Here is a 25,474-nt window from a genome sequence, read left to right as displayed (position 1 = left end):
TTTTTTTGTAATTTATTAAGTTGACTTTCCTGGTTCTGTTCTAGAAGTCAGTGGTTTTGTCAATAAAATACATTACATTTTCTTTTTTTCATTTTCTTTTTTGGTTTTGTTTAACAAATTCTTATTGCTTCATGCAGTGATTAATTTCCTCAGATTCCATTTGATTTTTTAGAGAAGAATTTTCTTCATTTACATTTTGGAATTCCTTTTCCAATTGGTCAAGTCTATTTTTTAAAGAGTTTTCCCTTTTACAAATTGAGGTTTTGAGAGAACTATTTTTTTGCATTTCTCCAGTTGTATTTTTGTTTTATTGCAGGGTATTAATTTTCTCTTACAAATTTTCCAATTGATTTTTAAACTCATTCTTGATTTTTTTCAAGGGATTCTTTCTGGGTTTAGTAACTCCAAGTGGGCCACCAGTAGCAGGTGCTGATTACTTTCTCTAGAGTGTCTGTGACCTTGAGTTGAGGCCCTCTCCCTAGGCCTTGTGGGATGAGTGGCACTGCTGGATACTTTTATCTTCAAACAATGGGGGCTTTACCCTGGGACAAGGTAATTTATCTCCCTATTTTACTGATGGAGCTCTGCTGCCCAAACCTCGGGAATAGGGGGCACTGTTACTGTGTTTGTTCTTGGAAGAGAGTTCAGCTACAATGAATGTATGGCATCTGAGGTCCTCCAGACCAGTGGAGCCCAGCAGATAAATGTCGAGCAGCACCCCACACCTCTCCATGTGGAACTTGCTCTCCAGTCCTTCTGGAATGCCCCAAATTTCCAGTCCCACAGGCAAAGCTTCTGCACCCCAGTAGACCCTTGGACCATGGCTCCCACAATCAATTCTTCCATGGCTGATCCTAGGTTAATCCAGCTCTCATCCCACCCCTGCTGGCTCTAGGATTTCTGTCCCCAGCTCATCCACAATCCCTGAAGACCAACCTTGTTCATAAATATTCTTGTCCTAGCTCCTTTTTCTGGGGTATTTTGATCAAATTTCTGTTAACAGTTATGTTTCATATTTTATATGAGGGAAGATCAGGAACCTTAGCACAGTGACTGTCTTCTCTCCACCATCTTAGCTAGAAGTCCCCTAGACTTGCTCATAACTCTTGAGAAATGTAACTCTATTAGATGGAATATACTTAGACAGAAATTGTGGACTTTCATTGAAGGAATGATTTAAAACATTGTTTCTTGAAAAAGAGGAGGATTGTAAAGAGATGAGAGGAAAGGGGAGGTTGAATGGGGGTAAATTATATAGCATTAAGGGAAGAGGTGAGAATTGCCTGAATCTTACTCTTATAAAATTTAGCTCAAAGAGGGATTAAACATATAATTGTTTAGATCATAAATGTATATTACCTTTCAAGTATTAGGAATAGAAATGGGGAGAGGGAAGGAAGGATTGACAGAAGGGAGGGAAAGTAAAAAGGGGAAATGGAATGGAGAAAGAAAATGGAGGGTAGTGGATAAAAGGGGAAAACACTTTGAGGGAAGAAATGTTCAGAAGCAAAACACTGGGGAAGTAGGATAAAGTAAAAGGAGGAGAAAATATAAATGAAGAGGGGATAACAGGGAGAGGAATAAAGACTTAGTAGCAAATATAAATGTGAATATAAATGGGATGAATTCTCTCATAAAACTGAAGCAGCAAGCAGAGTGGATAAAAATCAGAATCCCATAATATGATCCTTACAAGAAATACATTTGAAGCACAGAGATCTACACAAAGTATAGGTAAAAGACCAGAGCAGAATATATTATGCTTCAGATGAAGTAAAAAAACAGGCTTAGGAATAAGGAAATTTTTGAATATAATGCAGTCAGGTGCTCAGATAAAGCAATTGCAAAAAAATATCCTTAAAAATATAAGGACAGAAAGTACATCTCCAAAAAAGTACCATAGACAATGGAACAATTTCCAAATTCTTAGAAGAGAAGCTACATGAGTTAGAGAAAGAAATAGAAGCAAAACTCTACTTTTGGGAGACCTGAACTTCATTGTCTCAGAATTAGATAAATCTAACCAAAATAAAAACAAGAAAGAAGTTAAGGAGGTGAATAAAAAATAAGAAGACTTAGTTATGATAGACCTCTGGAGAAAACTGAATGGGTTGGAAAGAAGATACATTTTTTCTGCTGTACATGGCACCACACAAAAATTGACCATATTTTAGGGCATAAAACCCTCTTGATCAAATGTAGATAGGCAGAAATATTGAATGCATGCTTTTCAGACCACGATGCAATAAAACTCACATGTGATAAAGGACCAGAGAGAAATAGATGTAAAAACTAATTAGAAAATTACCTAATTTTAATGAAGGAGTGGATCAAGCAACAAATCATAGAAAGTATTAATGATACCATCCAATGACAATAACAAAACAGCATACTAAAACTTATAGAACACAGTCAAAGCAATTATTAAGAGAAATATTATATCTCTAATTTCCTGCATGAATGAAATAGAGAAAGAGGAGATCAATGAACTAAGCATGCAACTAAAAAGGTTAAAGAAAAAAGAAATTTAATATCTGCAATTAAATCCCAAATTAGAAATTCTGAAAAAAAGGAAATCATTGTCCTAATAAAAAACCTAAAATTGGATTTTTAAAATCAATGAAATAGACAAATCTTTGTTTAATTTGATTAAAAAATGAAAGATGAAAATCAAAGTAATAGTATCAAAAATGAAAAAGATGAATTCAGCACCAATAAGGAGGAAATTAATGTAATAATTTGGAATAACTTTGTCTAATTGCATGCCAATAAATCTGATAATCTAGGTAAAATGAATGAATATTTACAAAAATTTAAATTACTCAGGTTAAAATAAGGGAAAATTATACAGTTACATATCCCTATCTCAGAAATTGAATAAGCCAATAATGAACTCCATCTGAACAAATCTCCAAGGTCAGATGAAATCAGAAGTGAATTCTACCAAACTTTTAAGGAACAATTATTTCCAATTCTATGAATATTTTAAAAATGGGGTAAAAGGAGATCTGGCAAATTTCTTCGATGACAGCAAGATGGTGCTGATAACTGAACCAGAAACAGTCAAAACAGTGAAAGAAAGTTATATGTAAGCTTAATGACTATAGATGTAAAAATGTTGAATAATATATTAGCAAAGTCATTATAGTCCCTATGCTATGATCAAGAAGGAGTTATACCAGGAATGCAGGGCTGGTTCAATATTATGAAAACCATCAGCATAACTGACAATATAACAATGGTCAATAATAAATCTGATAGAATTTGTGATTATCTCAATAGATCCTGAAAAAGCTTTTGACCCTATACAGCATCCATTCCTATTAAAATTAGTAAAAAGCATAGGAATAAATGAAATGTTCCTGAAAATGATAAGCAATATTGCTCTAAAATCATCAATAATCACTATATGTAATGGGAATAAGGTAGAACCATTCCCAATAAGACAAGGATGCTCATTAGCACCACTATTATTCAATATTGTATTAGAAGTGCTAGCTTTGGCAATAAAAGAAGAAAAAGAAATTGAAGGAATCAGGATCAGTAATGAAGGGGGGAAAAAGCTATCACTCTTTGGTGATGAGCTGATGGATACCAAGAGAACCCTGGAAAATTATCCTCAAAATTTTGGAAACAACAACATTAGTAAAGTGCCAGTATATAAAATAAACCCACATAAATCCTCAGCATTTCTATATATCACTAACAAGATATAGGAGCAAGTGATAGAAAGAGAAATCCTTTTTAAAATAACTCAACAACATAAAATATTTTGGAGTCTACCTGCCAAGGCATACTCAGAAACTTTACAAAAAACAACTATAAAACACTTTTAATGCAAATAAAATCAGATCTAAATAACTGGGCAAATTTCAATTGTCCATAAGAAGGTTCAGATAATATAATAAAAAATGACAATTCTACCTAAAGTAAATTACTTATTTAGAGTCATACCAATCAAACTTCTAAAAATTACTTTAGTGAGCTAGAACAAATATAAACTAAATTCACAGAATGGAAGAAAAGGTCAAGAATATCCAGGGAATTATTGAAAATAATGCAGACAGGTGACCTTTCCATACAAGATCTAAAAGTATATTATAAAGCATCAGTCATGATAGCTGTTTGGTAATGATTAAGAAATAGAATGGTAGATCAGTGAAATAGATTAGCTACAAAAGAGACAGCAGTAAATGACTATAGTAATCTACTCTGATAAATCTAAAGAGTTCAAATTTTATAATAAAAATTCAATCTGATAAAAAACTGCTGGGAAAACTGGACAATAGTGTGGCTGAAACTTGGTAAAGACAAACATCTCACACCCCATACTAAGACAAAAACAAAATGGGCACAGGATCTAGACATAAAAGACAATATTATAAGCCAATTTGGTGAGCAGGAATAATTTATCTGAAAGATCTATGGAAAAGGGGGCAGGTTATGACCAAAGAAATGATAGAAGAGATTATAAGCTGCAAAAAAGTTTTTGCACAAACAAAACCACTGCAAGCAACATTAAAAGGAATGTAGTAAATTGGGAAACAATTTTATAATGAGTGTTTCTGTCAAAGGACTCATTTCTTTTTTCTTTTTCTTTTTTGCAAGGTAAATTGGTTTAAGTGGTTTGCCCAAGGCCACACAGCTAGGTAATTATTAAGCATCTGAGGCCAAATTTGAACTCAGGAAGTCCTGACTCCAGGGTTGATGCTCTATCCACTGTGCCACCTAGCCACCCCAAAGGACTCATTTCGAAAAGAAATAGAGAACTGAATCAAATTTATGAAAATGAAAATCAAGTCATTCTCCAATTGATAAATGGTCAAAAGATATGAAAAGGCAATTTTCAGATGCAAAAATCAAAGCTATCTATAGTCATGTGAAAAATTACTCTAAATCATCATTGATTAGAGAAATGCAAATTAAACTCTCCCTGAGGTACCCCCTCACACCTCTTAGACTGGCCAATATGACTAGAAAGGAAAATGATTAATATTGGGTGGGACATGAGGAAATTAGGATACTAATTTATATATATATATATATGTATATATATATGCATATACTAATATATTAGTGGAGATGTGAACTGAGCCAACATTTTTGGAAAACAATTTGGAATTATGCCCAAAGTTCAATGGAAAGATGCATACCCTTTGATCCAGAAATACTAATACTGGATCTGTATCCTGAAGAGATTATGAAAACAGGTAAAAAATAATGTACAAAAATATTCATAGCAGCTCTTTTTGTAGTGGCAAAGTACTGTGAATTGAAGGGGTGGCCTTCATACAGTTCTAGTGCTTTGCCCTAGCTGACAGTGATTCAGTCCAGGAGTAATCTACTTATAAAACAACAGCAGGTCCTCTGTTGTCTTTACATGAAAACCAAAGTAAAAAACAGACTCAGATATGGTAGTTTTCAGATTTGCTGTGGATAAGATCTTTTTGGATTCACTGACAACTTTCAGGGTCCTTGCCTGAGTTATTTCTGAGATCCTGAATTAATGTGATGTTATAGATTTGTACACATGCAAAAAAATACACACAAAGGAGCAACAGGTATCAAGGAGACACAAAATAGAATTAAATATAATTCTGCCATTGTCCCTAGAAATAGACATAATCTGATCCTAAAATCAGGTTGAAAGGGTGGAAGAATGAACTAAAAATAATCATGAATATGATCCCACCATTGATAGTTATTATGTTGGCAAAAGTTCTCAAGACATAAGCCCAGAGGAAAAAGATGACTCTATAACATATACAAGCAAAGTCTCTCAGAAAAAAAAAAACAAACAAAGGTAGGGTATAATGTTAAACTAGAATTAAGGAGAATTAATTTCTATACTATAAAATCAGTACAAAATCTTATGCAAAAGAAAGATGAAGTGAGGGATTATGTATGAGCAAATAACCATAGAAGAATATAAAGAACAAATAATAACCATTAGTTAGTCTGTGGATGAGAAAAAGAGAAGACAATCTCCAAAGCAGAAGTAAATTGCAACAAACCTAGAGAATTGATGATGATCATACTCTTACTTCCTTATCATCCTTCCTCTTCTTGACAAAGCAAGATTAAAAACTTCCAACACACTCAATGACCACCTATAATTCTAGTGGACTCATGTCAAAATATGCTAGACATTTGCTGATATAGAAGTGACAGGCTCATGTTTCAGCTTGAGATATAAATTTTGAATATTTTGCCAAATGTATTTTCCAATTTGATGCAAATCTTTCAACACAGTAACTTTTGCAAATTTTGAGTTCAACCTTACCTTCCCTACCACCTCCTCATGACAGCAAATAATTTGACATACATTGCATTTGTACAGTCATTTAACATATTTCTATATTATCATATTGGAAAAGAAGGCTTAAAATATAGCAAGAAAAAAGCCATGAGAAAAAAAAAGTGATATTTTTTGACATGGCTAATGCAAGAATTGATTTTCCTTTTCTTTGAATATTTCTTGAAATAATTTTCTGTCTTTTTTTTCAGTAAAAGCATGAAAGAAGGGAGAGAAAAAATTGATAATTAAAAAATAAAATGTTTATAAAAAGGAGTATATGTGATAAATGCTGATAAGATTTAAAAGTAAACAGTTAATTGGGAGCAAATCTTAGCATCAAGTATCTCTGAAAAAAAGTCCTTTTACCGAGTTATTTAAACAATGTGTCAAATTTTTGAGAAAATAAAAATGAAAGTTACTCCTAAACTGATAAATGTACATAGGGAGTTGTTAGGTAATTGACCAAGTAAGAACTCTAAGTTATCAATTTACCATATTTTAAAAAATAGTTCAGGGGCTGGCTAGGTGGCTCAGTGAGAGCACCAGCCCTGGAGTCAGGAGTACCTGAGTTTAAATCGGGCCTCAGACACTTAATAATTACCTAGCTGTGTGACCTTAGGCAAGTCACTTAACCACATTGCCTTGCAAAAAAAATAGTTCAAAATAGAAATAATCAAAGAAATGTAAATTAAAGCAACATTGAGTTTGCATTTTATATTCCTAAGACTGATAAATTTTATCCCCAAAAAAGAATAATGATAAAAAATCTAAAGAAATTTCAATATAACAAATAAAGTAATGTATGTAGAGCTATGAATCAGTTCAGCTCTTATGGAAAGTAATTGGGAACTATATCCCAAAAATTACTAAGTTCTAAATCTCTGACTCAGAAATGCTATTACATTTTCATTCTAAATAAATCAACGAAATAGGAAAAGTATGTTTATGTTCAAAGATATTCATAGAAATTTTTTATAGTGTCAAACATTTAACTCAGAGGTACCCATCAATATTAGAATGACTGAAAAATTCATGATATATTAATGTTATTGAATATCATTGTGTAATAAGCAATTATGAGAGACACAGTTTCAAAGAAACCTGGAAAGACTTGTAAGAATTGATGCAGCATAAAGTAGAATCAAAGGAAGAAATTACCTCAAATAACCATATTAGTTCCTTTATATACAGAATGGAGCAAAAGGCAGATGATAACTTTGTGAGAAATCAAGAAATAATAAAAACAAAACCAAAATAATGAAAAATTAGAAGAAAATGTGAACTATCTCTGGAAAGACAACAGACCTAGAAAACAGATTCAAGAGACAAAATTTTAAAATTACTGGACTACCTGAAAGCCATGATCAAAACAAGAGCCTAGACTTCATTTGTCTGGGTTTTTTTAAATTTTATTTAAGTCAATTGGGTTAAAAATTACTTGCCTAATTATCACACAGCTAGGCAATTATTAAGTGTCTGAGGCTGGATGGACTTCAGTTTTCAAGAAATCATCCAGGAAAACTGCCTTGATATTCTAAAAGTAGATGGTAAAATAGAAATTGAAAGAAACCACCAATCACCTCCAAAAAGAGATTCCAAAATAAAAACTGCCAAGAATACTCTAATCAAATTTCAGAATTCCCATGTCAAGGAGAAAATATTGCAAGCAGCTGGAAAGAAACAATTCAGAAATTGAGGAGTCATAGCCAGTTTCAACATTAAGTGATCATAGGTCTTGGGATATGTTATTCTGGAAGGCAAAAAGACTTGGATTACCATTAAATCAACAATCTGACAAAACTGAGTATACTCTTTCAGGGGAAAAAAATGGACTCTCAATAAAATAGGAGACATTCAAACTTTCCTAATGAAGTGACCATAACTGAACAGATATTTGATCTTCAAATACAAGATTCAAGTGAAGCATAAAAAAGGAAAACTGGAAAGGTAAATTATAAGGGACTCAATGATGCTGAATTGCTTATATTCCTGTATAGCAAGATGATGCTGATAACTCATGTGAACATTTTCATTTATTTGGGCAATTAGAAAGAGCACATATAGACAAGGCACAGGTGGGAGTTTGGATTTGAGTTATAATATATTAAAAAGATGACGTTAATGGATGAATGTGGGATGTCCTTGGGGAAAGGGGGAAAAAGGTAGGATGGGGTAAGTTATTTAATTAAAAAGAAGCAAGAAAATTGTTTGCAGTCAAGTGAAAGGTGGAGAGAAGGTGAGGGGGAATGAGTGAGCCTTATTCTCATCAGAATTGGCTCAAAGAGGAAATAACATGCACATTCAATTCGGTATAGAAATTGTCTTACCCTAGTTGAAAATAGGAAAGGAAAGGGATAGGGGAAAGGAGCAGTTGATGTTAGAAGACAAGGAAGAATATGGAAGGGGGAAGTCAGATGCGAAACATTTGTGAGAAGGGACAAAGTGAAAAGAGAGAGGGAATAGAATAAATTGTTGGGGTGGGGAAATAGGAAGGAGGGAAATACAATTAACAATAGAAACTGTGTGAGAAAATATTGAAACAAGATTCTCAAACATAGAAGATTGAATCATTCCTCAATTGATAAATGATCAAGAGATATGAAGAGTTTTCAGATGAGGTTATCAATGCAATGAATTTAAATCATTTAAAATTCGTCTTAACTCGCTATTTATTGGAGGACTGTAGGTTGCAACAATTCTGAAGTACTACCTTATATCTATTGCTTAGGGCAGAAAGAGAAAATCATAAATGTTGGAAGGAATGTAGGGGAAACTGAGATATTGATGCACTTCTGAGGAGCTTGAAATGATTCAACAATCATGTAGAACAATTGGGAGCAATGCCCGAAGGGCAATAAAACTATGTCTTCCCTTTGGCCTATTGGTGCCACTTCTAGGTCCAGAAGAGATGAAATAGTGAAGAAAAGAAACTTTGTGTATAAGGATATTTATAGCAACATTTTTTTGGTGGCAAGAAGCTGGAAATTAAGGGGTTGCTCATGACTGAGAGTAAATACTGTTCTGTTTTGGGAAATGAATAGGGTGCTCTCAGTAAAACCTTACACGAGCAGATGCAATGGGAAATGCACTATATATAAAGTGGCAATATCTTTGCATAGGACCTATGATAAAGAATACTAACCAAAAAAATAAGCTGTTGATATCTGAATATATAGAATGAATCTTACTTTTTTTCACTTTATTTTTCTTGAGTATACTCTCTTTTTTGGAGAGGGTTATGTTTACCTATACAGCCTGACTCTTGTGGCAATGGTTTTCATGACTACACATTTTTAATTTATATCAAGTAACTTGCCTTCTCAATGAGGGTGATTGGGGTAGAAGGAAGGGAGAGAATTTGGAATTCAAGATTTTGGAAATGAATGTTGAACTTCTTTTTCATGTAAACACAGGAGGATTTCAATGAATTATTTAATTAATTTTGAAAAATAAAGTAAGTATCAAAATGTGAAAGTAATAAATAAATAAAGGAAAATAGCTATGCTGCAAAGAAAACAACTTTGAATGCTTTAATAACTTTATTCATTGAATAACTAACCATCACTATAGAAGAACAATGATAAAACGTGTTACCTCCCTTCTGAGAGAATGGTTATGACAGAATTATTGAATTTTATCTAGTCAGTGCAAGGAATTGTTTTGCTTAACTAGACATATTCCTTACAAGACTTTTAATTTTCTTTTTTTTTCAAAAGGGGAAGAAGATAGAGAAAACAAATGTTTGTTATTTGAAAAATTTCAACACACAACAAGAAAAAATGTCAGAGTATTAATACAATTCCAGAAGCCCTGTTATCAGAGAGATTATGAAGAACCTAAAGCAAAAAGTTCCAGGAAGGATGTGACAGTGAAAAGGAGTAGAATTAAGACAAAGCTGAGGCATAGTAGTTTAGCCTGAAACATAAAAGTTGAGGATGACAAGTTTGGAACCCTTTAACAAAATAGATAGAAAGTAGGACATGAATTGATGTATGTAATGAAGTTTTGTACCTAGCATAACTAGTTGGAGCTAATGAGGTCTTATTCTCTAGATCTTTCCAAGTATAGCTTAGATAAACACCTGTCATGGTGTCATGATGAAGATTGACTATTAGACATATGCTTGAATTGAAGTAGATAGTATGTGAAATGTTTGAGAATCTTGTTTTAATAATAATGTCTTGTCATTTCACTCCTCAATATTAATATTTTCCTAATCTTCTACTTATACCTAGTCTCTTGTTTTTAGGTTTTTGCAAGGCAAATGGAGTTAAGTGGCTTGCCCAATGCCACATGGCTAGGTAATTATTAAGTGTTTGAGACTGGAATTGAAACCAGGTACTCCTGACTCCAGGGCCGGTGCTTTATCCACTGTGCCACCTAGCCGCCCCCATCTAGTCTCTTTTAAGTTTATAATAACACTAGACATTTTAATCAACAGAAATAACACCCTGACAGGTGTTTATCTAATTTATACTTAGATCTATAGAATGATAACTCATTACCTCCAAAAACTAGCTATGATAGGTACAAAACCTCATTAAATGCATTAATTTAACTAGAAACAGTTAACCTCTTTCCTGCTTCAATCCCAGTTAATATGACTGTTCTTTATTTGATTTTGTGTTCTATAATTATGTTCCTCTTCAGGCCAAAATGTATTTGTATTTTTCACCTCCTAATGATTTCTAATAAACAGTCATTAATTTATAACGTTATAATTGTCATGTTATTTTTCTGACCACTGTACTCTGTAAGTCCAACTAAATCAAAACTTTACATTAGTTTTTCCCCCAACAAGTGTATAAATAAAAAAACAAACAAAAGAAATATAAAAGTAATGAATGAACAAACAGACAAATAGTAAATGAATGAATGTATGGGGGAGAGAGAGAGAGATCAAGAAATAAAATAAGAATTTAGGGGAAAAGCAAAATGAGAAAAAAAGAGAAAACATATATATATATATATACATATATATAAAGTAAATAGACACACACACACACATATATATATGTATATATATATATATATACATATATATATATAAAGTAAATACACTTATAAACAATGAACTCAGAATAAGCAATTCAAGGTAGCTAGGAAACATACTCAAAAGATCACTAGAATGGAGTCAGAATGACCTGAGTTCAAATTCAAACTCAGATGTTTTTTAACTTTGTGATCCTAGGTAAATCATTTAACTTTTAAATGTTTCAGTTTCTGTAAAATTGGGATAACTATAGCACCCACTTCCCAGGATTATATATAGAGAGAAAATTAAATATTATTTTGCCTTTTGGCAAACCTTAAGGCATTATATCATGTTAATTGCTATTAATATTAATAATTATTATCATAAATGTATGAACATAAAGATGTCAATGGCTCTATGAAACAAGAAATATTACAACAAAATCAAAAAGTTGAAAGTAATTGAAAAAATTGGAAAGCTTCAGTACACTTTTATTGTGAAACCTTAAAAAGCCTAAAAATAAATAAATTATTTCTTAATGTGGTAAATCACATAAATCTAAAACTAAGAATTAGTTTAAAATATCATAAGGATATGAGATCTCAAAAGATGAATTTCAAACTATTAATAACTACAGTAAAAGGTACCCCATATCACTAATAATAGAAAGAAATGTAAAACAACCCTGAAATTATAGCTTACAACCAGTAAATTAGGAAAGTAAAAAAAAATTGGCATGATTTGGGAAATAAAGGTATATTAATCCACTGCAGATAAATTTATGAATTGGCTCCCTAATTCTGGAAAAGAGTATGAAATTTACTATAATATCCATAACTTTAAAATATGTATATCTCTCAAGGTGGTGAATGACAAAAAGGACTTCATAAGCCCTATAATATTTATAACAGCATTATTATATTATCTAATAACTGAAACAAACAGAGCCATGTTATTCTCCTACTCAGAATGTTAGAGACAAAACCTAAAGCCAGGTTCTTCTGACTGCAAGAGTAGTCATTACTTCATGCTGTCTTTAATGAGAAATGTTTCAAGATGGAAGCAAATAGCACTTGCCACTTGAGCAAGTATGGATTCCTGTTTATACAGAGTAGCTTTAATCCTCAGTGTCTGGATGACTTTAATGAGTTTCTGTCATCTACTTCCTAGGCCTTTCTAGTAATATATTGACTATATTGTCCTACCAGGGCATAAATGACACCCTAAAAACCTGAATGACTTTATGGGCCTTCTTTAGTCCAAATGTTGTATCCAGGCAATGACTTAAATGTAATATCTAATTCATTAAAGTACTAAAAGAAAAAAACAGTTGTATAAATAAAAATGCACAACTATAAGAAAAAAGATTCTGGATGATTAATATAACAGTTTAATGATTCCAAAAATCAAACCTTCAAAATAATCAAATTTCTTTTCGTTCAGTGTCACTAATTTCATAAAAGTATTTATCTAGCCCTAATATCATAAAAAATGATGAAAACTGGTACTTCTTAATATACAGTGTCTCCATCATAGACTGGTTCAAAAGAACAATTGTTAATTTTCAGTGTGAGCAGTTATAAACCACCAATCAGCAAATGCTTCAAATCGGTATTTGACTTGTTTTGTTAATTGTCCAGAATTAAGAGTCTCAGGGGAAAAAATGTTAATAACACAGATAAAATCTGTTTGTCCAATAATTTCAGAGAACTGATAGTTAAATAATCACCAATACACCACTTTCACTTCTGCTGATGAATTTATGGCATAGATTCTGACCACTGTACTCTGCAAGTCCAACTAAATCAACTTTACATTAGTTTTTCCCCAACAAGCATATAAATAAAAAACAAACAAAAGAAAGAAAAAAGGAATGAATGAACAAACAGACGAATAGTAAATAAATGAATGTATAGGGGGAGAAAGAGATCAATAAATAAAATAAGAGTTTAGGGAAAAAGCAAATGAGAAAAAAGATTTGAAGAGAAAGCATAAACATATGTATATATGTATATATATATATATATATATATATAAAGTAAATACACTTATAAACAATGAACTCACAGTAAGTAATTCAATGTAGCTAGGAAGCACACTCAAAGGATCACTAGAATGGAGTCAGAATGACCTGAGTTCAAATTCAATCTCAGATGTTTATAACTTTGTGACCCTAGGTAGTTACAGCAATGGATACTTGAAAGAATAAGAAAGGACAAATTCAAAGTATGAAAAAATGTCCACAAAAGATCATATACTAAAATAACCCAGTCATTTAATTTATTCTTTATGTCTGTCCAAAAGAAGTCCACTCAGCTCATTAAATTTCCATTAGATCTGACATTCAAATCTACTATTTCACAGATGGTTCCATCTTTTAGTGTTATGATATTTTTCTTCACAAAATATTGTTTTCTAGAAAACTGAGCCAAAATAAATTAATTTTCCTTTTATTTCATCCACTTTATTTCTGCCACTTATTTCCTCAATATCAATAAATGATCCTATTTTAGGAATGTATGTTAGGGATCTCTTTTACATGTATTAAATAAAATTAATTTAATTCAACAAATATTACTAAGTGTCTATTCTATCCAAGGCTTAGTCAACTAATAACCAGTTATTACATGAATATTGTGTAGAAATTCTAAGCATAAAAAGAATGATTCAAAAAGCGTTTAATCCCCCAAATATAACAAGCATGAAAATATAAATACCATAGCTATAAAGGATTTGGGTCAGTTATTTTGATACCGGGGGACTAAGAGCAAAGATGAGATTCAAAATGATTTGAAGAAAAAATTGAAGAGGAACTTGTTTTATTCTAGGGAGGAATATTACAGGGAAGATTTTATATTAGGTCATTCTTAACTTGGACCCTGAAGAGAACAGAGCAGACAAAGATGGTAGTAAATGCTAGTCTAGACATAGGAGAGTAAGAGTATTATTCAGTACAACAATAAGATGGGAGGAAAGAAATATGGAAATAAATGGAATATGAACTGTTTATGGAAAATTATGGAATATGAGCTATATATGATATAAGACTGCTTATGTGGGCTGGAAGTTAGAATTAAACCTTTGAATGACAACTTCAGAAGCTTGGGATTTGTAATATTTTTTTAATTTATTTAATATGTTAAGACATTTTGTTCTTATGCCGCATATACTTTCCAAGTAGATAGCCCTCATCATGCAATACATTCTCTGAAATAAAATCCATTTGCAACTTGCAACACTTGCAACTCTGCTGTGTATGTCACTGTGGAAGTTAGAGTTGGCTAGTACACAATTCTTTCTGCTCCCTCCTTCTTGTACTTAATCTCTTCATAGTTACTTTGTATGTTAGTACATATAGATTTGTTTCTCATTAGAATGTGAATTCCTTAAAGGAATGGATGGTGTTAACTTTAATCTCTCTTCATTTTTTCACACGAATATTTGGGAATACCTTGTACCATTTTTATTCCTTTAATATTTTGTAAATCCTTATATATTTACTTGTTATTTCTCCTAGTAGAATATAATCCTTTTGAGAGGGGAGATGATTGCAATCTTTGGAGGCTTAACTGAAATTGTTTGGACAAGTGGCTCAATGCCAGTTTGATATACATAGTTTCTGTCACTCACCTTTTCATTCAAGTTGCTAGTGCCTGGAGTTGGTCAGGAAGCATTTTGGAGAAGTGAGAGAAATTCCAAAGTAATAGGGTCAGATGAGAAATGAAGAGTTTCCTGGCCTGAGTTCCCTTCTTAAACGGAACTTTTGAAGTTCATAGTTCCACACTTTGATTTGAGAGATAGAGGATAATGATGAGTTGTGAGTCCTAAGACTGGTTTAATTTTATCATTATATCCTCAAATGATGCTTTTCCTGAAATATAATGGAGAAGTGCCAAAGTATTTCAGCCAGCTAAAACTATACTATAAAGCAGCAGCCATCAAAACTGCTTGCTACTGGTTAAGAAATACAGTAATGGATCAGTGGATTAGGAGAGGTTCAAAAGAAGTCAAAGTAAATGACTACAGCAATCTATTATTTGACAAACCCAAAGACATCATCAGTTTCTGGTATAAGACCTCACTATTTGACAAAAATTTTTGGGAAAACTTGAAAATAGTATGACAAAATCTAGGCATAGATGCACAACTCACACCCTGTACCAAAATAAGGTCAAAATGGATATAGGATTTAGACATAAAGAGTGATACCATAGATAAATTAATAGACCAAAAAAGATTTTATCCACCAGATCTATGGAAAAGTGACAAATTTACAAACAAACAAGAATTAGAGCATGTTATAAATTGCAAAATGAATGATTTTGACTATATTAAGTTAAAAAGGTTTTGCACTAATAAAGTCAATGCAGCCAAAATTAGAAGGAAAACAGAAAGCTGGGAATCAATCTTCACAACTAGGAGTTCTGATAAAGGTCTTGTTTCTAAAATATATAGAGAATTGCAACAAATTTATAAGGTTACATGTCATTCCCCAACTGAAAAATGGTCAAAGGATATGAACAGGCAGTTTTCAAATGAAGAAATTAAAGATATATATGTTATCATTTGAAAAAAATATTCAATTCATTATTTATAAGAGACATACAAATTAAAACAACAATGAAGGATCATCTCACACCTACTAGATTGAACAAGATGAGAAAAAGGGAAAAATGATCAATGTTGGAAAGGTTGTGGGAGGATTCGGACATTGATGCATTGCTGGTGGAATTGTGAATGAATCAACCTTTCTGGAGAGCATATAAGGAACTATGCTCAAGGAGCAATAAAAATGTTCATACCCTTTGACCTACCAATACTATTTCTAGGTCTATATCCAGAAGAAATTATAAAAAATGAAAGAGGTCCTACATGATCCAAAATGTTCATAACAACCCTTTTTATAGTGGCAAAGAACTGGAAATTGAGGGAATAGCCATGAATTGGGGAATGGCTAAACAAGTTAGGTACATGAATACTAAAGAATACTATTGTTCTATAGGAAACCACAAATGGGCAGAGTCTTGAAAGGCATGGAATGACTTATGGGATCTGATGCTGAGCAAAAGGAATAGATTCAAGAGAACAATGGACATTTCAACAACATTTTGAGAACAAACTTGATGGAAGCAACTCCTCTCAGCAGTTTAGAGAGCTAGGACAACTGTATTAGACCAGCTATGGACTATGTTAACCCCAACCAGAGGAAGAAAAACAAAACAAAACACACACACACACACACACACACACACACACACACACATACACATGCACATACACATACATACACACACACACACACAAACACAAACAACCCTTCAGAATCTGATGAACACTTTATAAAAATTATCTCTTATGAATACCTTTCCCTGAATCCTAATTCCTCATACCAAAAATAACTAATTATTATCTGTAATCATGTTTATCAAAATAGATATGTACATACTAACCTGTTTGCTGCTGAAGGGAGAGGCGTAGGAAGGGAGACTTAAGGAAATTTTGAAAATCAAAAATATACTTGTGCAAATGGCTGAAAATAAAGAAAGAAAAAAGGGGGAAAAAAGTATTTCAATCAGATAGAAATGGTTTTTTTTATCCCCTTCATCACTTGAGTAGTCCTTGTTTCCAAATCATACCATGCCTAAATTCCTCCACTTCATAATATGAACCCATTCTGTTCATCTAATGTAATATCTAAAGTTTTTCAAATTAAACTCTTTCTATTAGGCCATTCTCCCAAATGTACTCTTTATATATCATGGACAATCACTACAAGATACTGCATAACTTTGCTCAAAATTCTCTTCTCAAAACAAGAACAGGACTTTATATGTGGACTTTGTTAGCAGACACGCACATCTATCTATGTTGGTTACTTACCTACTTATCTATTAATACTTTCTGTTTTTTTAGGTTGGTTTTTTTTGGCAAGGCAGTGGGGTTAAGGGGCTTGCCCAAGCTTACACAGCTAGGTAATTATTAAGTGTCTGAGGATGGATTTGAACTCAGGTACTCCTGACTCCAGGGCTGGTGCTCTAACCACTGCACCACCTAGTTACTCCTATTATTACTTTCTAATAGAATCAAAGAATCATAATATTAAAGCTTGAAGGAATATTTTCTGGTTTAATGTTGCTCATTCTGTTAGTTTCTAACTACTGCCTATGACACTGTAGTTACTGAAAGTTGCCATAGATTATCAACTCTTTCTTAGGGAAACAGTTCCTTTCTATCATCAATGTGAGTCTGACACTTTACATGCATCATTTTCCTGAAATTCCCAGTCAGTACAAATGATTCACTCTTATTGAAACTGAATAGAATAGAAGAAAAACCCCTTTCTTGGTCTCCCAGAAATATGGATCACTTCAGAAGATTCTGCATTCCTGTTTTCCTCTCTTGGGTGTGATATTTCTCATGTTTCTCAATATGCCAGGTGAGAAATAGCAGAAAACAAATAACAAATATTCACTCTTGTTACTTTTATTTCCAGACCCTCTTCCTCTAAATATCCTTTTACTTCTGATTTTATTTCATTTTCAGAATCCAGTACAATTCTTATTACCATTATACACTTACTTCTAGGTCATTCATTTCTTTTCTCAAAGAAGTGTAATAAGACTTAGCTCACAATCATCTACTCTACCCCACAATGATAATGTTGATGTCCTCTTTGACACCATGTTGTCTAATTTCATCTACTTTCTCAACATGGCTTCATTTAACCTTAGCTCCTAACAAGGATGTCACTATCATCATTCATTATTGTGATGAACCCTGAACTTAGTAGATTCAAATAAAGAACAGTCCTGTATTTCCCCTTTCTTAATGTGACTCACTCCAAATTTTAGGTAGCCTCCATTTCAATATACATTGAAAATAAAGCATTTACTTTCTTGCACTAGGCATTATTCCCAAATCTCTTTGAAAAGTCAGTCACACAGCATCAATATAGTGTTCCCCTTCTCTATGATGCTAACTACACGGAAAATGTTTTTATTCTGTTTCCAAAGCCAGGAGTTTTCTGCTTTATGTTCTATTCTGGATATGTGAGGGAAGGGGGCACATTTTTTTCTTATTTTTTTTAATTTTTCAACATTTATCCATAAGCATATGCATATTTTAAAGTTACAAAATTTTCTTCCACTCTCCCTTCCCACCCCCCTCCCCTCAGTGGCGAATGTTCAGGTTAACATTACACGTTAGCAAGTTACCATACATATTTTTGGTAAACATTCTTACAAATAAGTTGTTTTCAGTAAGGGGAATTTGAATTAAGGGAAAGAGATGCATAAGAAATCATTTTTGTTTTGGATTGTTTTGCTTTGGTTTTCTTCCATTGAACAGGGATAACATTGTCCATAGCTGGTCTAATATAGTTGTCCTAGCTCTCTGATCTGCTGAGTGGAGCTGCTTCCATCAAAGTTGATCATCTCACAATGTTGTTGTGAATGTGTACATTGTTCTTTTAGTTCTGCTCCCTTCCCTCAGTAACAGATCCTGTAACTCATTCCATGCTTCTTTTGACTCCAGCCATTTATGGTTTCTTATAAAACAACAATATTCCCCAGTATTCATGTATCATAATTTGTTTATGAATTCCCTAATTGATGGGCATCCCCTCAATTTCCAATTCTTTGCCACTCCAAAAAAGAAGTGGTTTTAATATTTTGAAATATGTGGGATTTTTTCCTTTTTTTATAATTTCTTCTGGATATAGACCTAGAAATATAATTTCTGGGTTAAAGGGAATGAAGATTTTTATTACACTTTGTGCATAGTTCCATATTGTTCTCCAGAATGGTTGGATCCATTCACAACTCCACCAGCAATTCATCAATGTCCCAGGAGTCCTCCCACCATCTCTCCAACATTGATCATTTTCCCTTTTTCTAGATGTGAGGTTATACCTCATTGTTATTTTAATTTACATTTCTCTAATCAATAATGATTTGGAGCATATTTATATGACTACATATAATTTTAATTTCTTCATTTAAAAATCGTCTATGCATATCTTTTCAACATTTATCAACTGGAAATGACACCTTATAAATTTGATACAATTCTCTGTATATTTTATGACCTCTTTATCAGAACTCCTAGTTGTAATGATTGTTTCCCCGGGCACTTCTTTAAAATCTTTTCCATAACTACGTACCTGAATAAATTTCCTTCTGACCTGCACTGTTAAGTTGTATATGGTTTTTTTCTCCCAACAGACTGATTTTCTGACCAGAAAATCCCAAACAGGGACTGATTAAGGAAAAATCATGAGACATTTCCTCCTCCACATCTCTGTGTCAAGTTGAAAAAAATCATATTATATATATATATATATATATATATATATATATAGAGAGAGAGAGAGAGAGAGAGAGAGAGAGACAAAGAGACAGAGAGAGACAGAGACAGAGACAGAGACAGAGACAGAGACAGAGACAGAGACAGAGACAGAGACAGAGACAGATAGTCTCTATCTACTAATCTAGTAGTCTACTAATCGCCGGGGCCTGATAGATTCACAAGTGAATTCTCCAAAACATTTAAAGAACAATTGGTTCCAATTCTATATAAACTCTTTGGAAAAATAGGACATGATGGAACTCTGGCTAGCTCTTTCTATGACACCAATATAGTGCTGATACCTAAACCAGGAAGACACAAAACAGAGAAAGAAAATTACAGACCTATCTCCCTGATGAATGTAGATGCTAAAATCTTAAATAAAATCTTAGCAAAACAAATACACCAACTAGGATAATACATTTTCACCAAGTAGAATTTTTCCCAGGATTGCAGAGTTGGTTTAATATTAAGAAAACTGTTTGTGGTGGCAAAGAATTGAAAATCAAGTAAATGTCCTTCATTTGAGAAATGGCTTAACATACTGTGGTATATGTATGTCATGGAACACTATTATTCTATTAGAAACCATGAGGGTTGGGAATTCAGGGAAGCCTGGAGGGATTTGCATGAACTGATGTTGAATGAGATGAGCAGAACCAGAAAAATCCTGTACACCCTAACAGCAAAATGGGGACAATGATCAACCTTGATGGACTTGCTCATTCCATTAGTGCAACAAGAGGGGACAATTTGGGGCTGTCTGCAGTGAAGAATGCCATTTGTATCCAGAGAAAGAACTGTGGAGTTTGAACAAAAACCAAGGGCTATTAACTTTAATTTAGGAAAAAAACTGATATCTTATTGTCTGATATTGCTATCTCTTAAAGAAACTCAGAACATTTTCATTTCTTCCTTAAGGATATGATTTCTCTCTGATCACATTCAGTTTGGATCAATGTATACCATGCAAACAATGTAAAGACTGGCAAATTGCCTTCTCTGGGGGGTGGGGGGGAAGTAAGATCAGGGCTAAAATTGTAAAACTCAAATAAATAAAATATTTAAGTACCAGAAAAAAAAGATTTGATTCATTATTTGACTGTCAGTATCCACTAACTACTTTCCATCCATTCCCTTTTAGAATAGAAGCCTTCCTTTCAAAACAAATGTATAGTTAGGCAAAATAAATTAACATAGTTGGTCAGTGTCAATGTATTTCTCGTTCTTTTCCTTTTTTGCATCACTTTTATTTCATCATCAGTCGTTTGAATTCATGACTAGAATGTTAAATTTGCTTCCCCTTTATTGATTATTGCAATACAATATGATACACATTTAGTTACTGTTCTGTTGTTGTTTCATCATGTGTCCTGTCTCACTCTTTATGACCTCATTTGTGATTTTGTTGACAAAAATATTGAATTTTCCATTTCCTTCTCCAACTCGTTTTAAAGATGAAAAATGGAGTCAAATAATGTTAAGCAGTTTGTTCATTGCTATCTGAGACTAGATCTGAACTCACAAGGATGTCTTTCTGACTCCAAGTCTAGCAATTATTCTCCTGTTCCACATTTATTGTCTACTATGTGTGATTTTCACACAAATATATCACCAAGTTCTACTTATTTTATTCCACACCAGTTCATACAAATAAGCATAGCAGTGGTTGTGTTAATAGTGGTGGCCAGATTAGGATATATGGAATTATAAATAAAACTAAACTAGGTATGAATGAGCCATTAAGGAATTTTAAAGGATCAAAGGAACTTTGAACACCTAGGAAAAAATAATAGTTGATGCTAGAAGAATTAAACTACTTTTGGCTATACAGAAATAGTTTGCTTTTTCAGCTGCCAGCAGTAGACCATCCAACAATGGTCAAATCCATCAAAGAACTTCTGAGATAGAATTTTCTGGAGGGAAGAAAAATCTTGTCATACTTTCTCCCTTCTTTCTCCCTTTCCTCCACTATTTACCAGATGACATGCTAGTAAATTCTTAAAGATTAAAAGACCTAGGTTGGCTAGGTGGCACAGTGGATAGAGTGCTGGCCTTAGAGTCAGGAGTACCTGAGTTCAAATCCGGCCTCAGACACTTAATAATCACCTAGCCATGTGGCCTTGGGCAAGCCACTTAACCCCATTGCCTTAGAAAATGTAAAAAAAAAGATCTATAATACCCCAAAGATTTAGTAGTGGTAAACCATCAGAGTTTTACAATATTCCAAAAGTAACAATAATTAAAGGCAGTATTTTTCAGTATCTGAGAAATAGACCAAGGACACATCAGGACATTGTGGTTATTGAAACAAGGTACTTAGATAAGCTACTTAAGAACCATGGAAAAATGAACAATACATAGCATAGATATCTTGCAAAAAAAAGCTTTTATTATACTAAAAACTTTTAAAAGATGCTTGAGATGCAGAGGTAAATTTCATTGACTTCAGCAAACCACTTGAGAATGTTTTCTATAAAAGAAACAAATTTGCTGGAATGAGAGAAGAATTTAACACTATTCACATATAATTCAAGACATGGGTGACCCCCCCCCATTGTGTGAGGCATCCCAAGATACAATACTGTCCCTTATTATATCATTTTAGAAATTATTTTCATTCCCAACTGGATATTCATAGTCTCTCGGAATTCGATTTAAAGTCTAAGAGGTCTGCCCATTCCAGAACATGTCTCTAATATGACCTTCCCTCTCATATGATGTATGCTATGTTGATGAAACTCAAAAGTAACAAGTGATGTGCAGGATAATATTCAAGTTCCTAACTGTGCAAACTAATTTGCATTAGATCAGAACCTCTAGGTCACCTTTGACTTGTTAATGCCTGCTTTCTTTTAATCTTGAACCCCTCATTGTTGGAATGGGATTAGAGCTTTTCCTGTTTTGTGATTGGCTGGGGCCATTCCTCCATTTTAATATATTTCTTAAGCAGGCCCCCACCCTGTAGAGACCAACAACACATGACATTCCCCACTACTTCTCCATTTCTTTTTATTAAGAACTTGGTCTTCACACTTCACCTGCAGTGTCTTCTTCAAATTGTTTTAACATCAATGCACACTCCTGATCCTTGATAGAACTACTGACTTTTTTCTATCAAGATTTTTACTTCATCATTATTAGAGACATACACCCATCCTAATTTACTGCTACAATTTTGTACTATTTGGGTTATTAACTGGATCATTCTCCAGAGACACACAGGTAATAATAATATTCCAATAAAGAACAACAGTTTGATATCCATCAACTGTTTACTCCATGAACCAGTAAACCAATTCATCCAAAAGGTACTAAATGGGCTTGACCAGGTCTGGATAAGGACATGTGCCAATTTTCTGACATCCCTGGTTATCTCCTTCTTACAACCTGCTTGTTGTCATCTATCTTTAGGCAGCAACTTGATAGGTTCAATTTACCATAGACTCCTCCTTCGTCAGCCTTCAGATAGTCTAATACTAATCTATGTTTAATAATTGCCTCTCTTGTTTTCATGGCTTGGTCAGCCAGCAAATCCAAGGCCCTTGCTTGTGTGATTGGTAATTATTTCCACAACAGCTTAGAGTCTTATATATAAATTGGATATAAATTGGGGTTCTATAATACCAATTCCCATCTTGTGCCCAGGTAGCAGGTACATAAGTCTAGATAATTCTTTCTGAGGATCATGTATCTCCCCATCCATTGACATTCCCAGTCTTAGTTAGTGAGGTAACCACACTGCTTTTCTCTCAGATTAAGTCATCATATAACCTTAACCCTAACTGGTCTCCTCCTTCTCCAGGCAAAAGATGAAAGAAAAATGTTGGCCTTACAAACACTTTAGAGCAATTCCCTGATCAGCCCTTGGGAAAATAGGTGTAGGCTGTAGTCCCACAAATCCAGTAATGCCCCTTAATGCTGGTTGATCTTCCAGGAAAATAGTTTCCTGGTTTAAAAACGTGGATAATGCTGCTTATCCTTTCTTCCAAAGGGTCCTTCTAAATAAGCCATATAATCATCATGATAATAGGTACATTTCCAAAGTTACTGCTCCTCCTTTGACTGGCAAGGTTTTATACCATTGTGTTTAGATAGGTCTTTCTGGCTCCAAAATTGATCAAAGTAAATCTTTAATTGGACCATTGAAATAACCCCAAGAATAGCTAATATATCTAGTGATGTTCCTTAAATTATTTTCTTGCAAATGGTCCTTTCGGCACTTTCCTTGAAGGTCCATACTAATTCATAATCACAGTTTCCCTTAACAAGGCCCACAGTTCGCATATTTTTACAAGGGATCCAAGTACCATCATTACATTGCAGATAAATCTTGGTCCACCTATCTCTGAAAACTGTACAGTCCAGGGGATATATAACCTGCTTCTGCTCGCAAGTACAGACATTTGCTATTCCCCAAGAAATTGCCCTGTCCAGGCTGGTGTAAACAATAGTCACCCTGAACTGACTCCATCAAATGCCACTGATGCTTATCTTCTCTGGACCAGAATACTGTGTCATGGTGCACCTCTGACCAAGAACTGAGAATCCAGGTCTGACTCAGGGGGATTGGCACCCAAGGTTAGCTCTCAAGCTGATGTGGACCACTGCAAATAAAATAGTTAGTCACACCAAAGGACTGGGAAATGATTCCAGTCAGCTAAATGTATTTATTTCCCCACCACCACCCCAGGAGGCAGGAGCTGTATATGCAGCAGTCATCAAACCAGTAAGGACTTGTTAAAGGGGAGCAAACATAGTGATATCCTTCAGCAAGAACCTCCTATCACTTCCAATACCCCATTTGCCATTCTCCCTAGATAGGTTATACAGACTCAGGCACAATATAACTCTATCACATGAAAACCCACTCTCTTTTTTTCTCAAAAGGAGTGTGTCTCCCACTCCACCACCACCCTTCTCCTCTCTATTAGTATAGTATGGAAACATAGAAACATTTTCAAGTTAAAAACATTACCCAACAGTGAGCCATTGCAGTTTTTCCAGTCCTTAGTGTTTCTTCCAACAAAGAACAATCTTTAGGGGCTCTGAATTCTCATGAACCTTCCAGTCTTGGGGTTCTTCCACTGGTCCTTTCACCATAGAATAATGAATCCAACTCCATTCTGCCATCCACACAGCAGGCTCTGTAGATAAAAGGATCAGGAACAGTCCATCCCAGCTTGGATAAAGTTTCAGCTCTCTCCACAACTTATAAGTACCCAATCACAAGACATAAAGTAGAAACTCTAATGGTGGAGTCTGAGCCAAAAGAACACTATGTCAAAGATCTGCTAGGGAGGATGAAACTGCCAGAATGTAATTTCTTAAAAATTTATCTTTGGACTCCAAAGTAGGGAGTTCAGTTCCCCTTCCCATATAAGGTAACTCAAACAACATTTCATATGGAGATGATCCAATGTCTTTCCTAGAGGTTGTTCTAATTCTCAACAGAGCACTTGGGATGCACTTGGTCCCAAGTAACTTGGTCTAAAGCCCTAACTTCAATAATTTATTCTTTATTGTTTGGTTTATCCTTTCTATCTTCCCAGAAGAAGAAGGATACCATGGTACATGAAATTCCCATTTGTATGCCCATGCAATTCATAATATTCTGTAATAACTTTGATGTAAAGTGTGTCCCATTGTCAAAGTCAATTCATCCCAACAACATGAACCAAGGCATGATTTACTTTAACAAAGCCTAACTGATCCCAGAGGCAATGGCTGCACTTGAGGGGTAAACCTCCACCCAGCCCAAAACGCGATCTACTATTACCAATAAATATTTTAACCTCCCCACAAGCAGCATCTCAGTATAATCCATCTGAATGCTCTGGAAGGGTCTTAAACTG

At 33.7% G+C, this 25,474-nt stretch overlaps 1 long non-coding RNA gene across 1 annotated transcript in view; it reads right to left on the bottom strand.

Moving 5' to 3' along the window:
• LOC141500186 (uncharacterized) overlaps positions 1 to 24,781 on the bottom strand; it is a 127,405-nt gene extending 102,624 nt beyond the window's left edge. The window contains exons 1-2 of the long non-coding RNA XR_012471883.1: positions 24,598 to 24,781; positions 16,724 to 16,803 (exon numbers count right to left, since the gene is read on the bottom strand). This is a non-coding gene — a long non-coding RNA (uncharacterized LOC141500186). The remainder of the gene's footprint in view (positions 1 to 16,723; positions 16,804 to 24,597) is intronic.
• Positions 24,782 to 25,474: the final 693 nt, after the last annotated feature.

Source organism: Macrotis lagotis, chromosome X (genome assembly GCF_037893015.1).
Source record: "Macrotis lagotis isolate mMagLag1 chromosome X, bilby.v1.9.chrom.fasta, whole genome shotgun sequence".
In the NCBI taxonomy this organism is placed as follows: domain Eukaryota; kingdom Metazoa; phylum Chordata; class Mammalia; order Peramelemorphia; family Peramelidae; genus Macrotis; species Macrotis lagotis.
This window is presented reverse-complemented; position numbering and strand designations above follow the sequence as displayed.